We start from the raw sequence: 1047 nt of genomic DNA, 5'->3' as shown, positions 1-1047 counted from the left end.
CAGGGACTTTTCCTGAGCTCTCAGGTTAATTATCTTTTTTTTTTTTTTATATACTTTATGTTCCAGGGTACATGTGCACAACGTGCAGGTTTGTTACATACATATACATGTGCCATGTTGGTGTGCTGCATCCATTAACTCGTCATTTACATTAGGTATATTTTCTAATGCTATCCCTCCCCCTTCACCCCACCCCACAACAGGCCCCGGTGTGTGATGTTCCCCTTCTTTTGTCCGAGTGATCTCATTGTTCGATTCCCACCTATGAGTGAGAACATGCAGTGTTTGGTTTTCTGTTCTTGCAATAGTTTGCTGAGAATGATGGTTTCCAGCTGCATCCATGTCCCTACAAAGGACATGAACTCATCCTTTTTTATGGCTGTATAGTATTCCATGGTGTATATGTCCCACATTTTCTTAATCCTCTCTGTCATTGATGGACATTTGGGTTGGTTCCAAGTCTTTGCTATTGTGAATAGTGCCACAATAAACATATGCGTGCATGTGTCTCTATAGCAGCATGATTTATAATCCTTTGGGAATATACCCAGGCATGGGATGGCTGGGTCAAATGGTATTTCTTGTTCTAGATCCTTGAGGAATCGCCACACTGTCTTCCACAATGGTTGAACTAGTGTACAGTCCCATCAACAGTGTAAAAGTGTTCCTATTTCACCACTTCCTCTCCAGCACCTGTTATTTCCAGACTTTTTAATGATTGCCATTCTAACTGGTGTGAGATGGTATCTCCTTGTGGTTTTGATTTGCATTTCTCTGATGGCTAGTGATGATGAGCATTTTTTCATGTGTCTTTTGGCTGCATAAATGTCTTCTTTTGAGAAGTGTCTGTTCATATCTTTGCCCACTTTTTGATGGGGTTGTTTTTTTTCTTGTAAATTTGTTTGAATTCTTTGTAGGTTCTGGATATCAGTCCTTTGTCAGATGAGTAGATTGCAAAAGTTTTCTCCCATTCTGTAGATTAACTGTTCACTCTGATGGCTGTTTCTTTTGCTGTGCAGAAGCTCTTTAGTTTAATTAGGTCCCATT

Source organism: Papio anubis, unplaced genomic scaffold, assembly GCF_008728515.1.
Source record: "Papio anubis isolate 15944 unplaced genomic scaffold, Panubis1.0 scaffold825, whole genome shotgun sequence".
Classification (NCBI taxonomy): Eukaryota; Metazoa; Chordata; class Mammalia; order Primates; family Cercopithecidae; genus Papio; species Papio anubis.
This window is presented reverse-complemented; position numbering follows the sequence as displayed.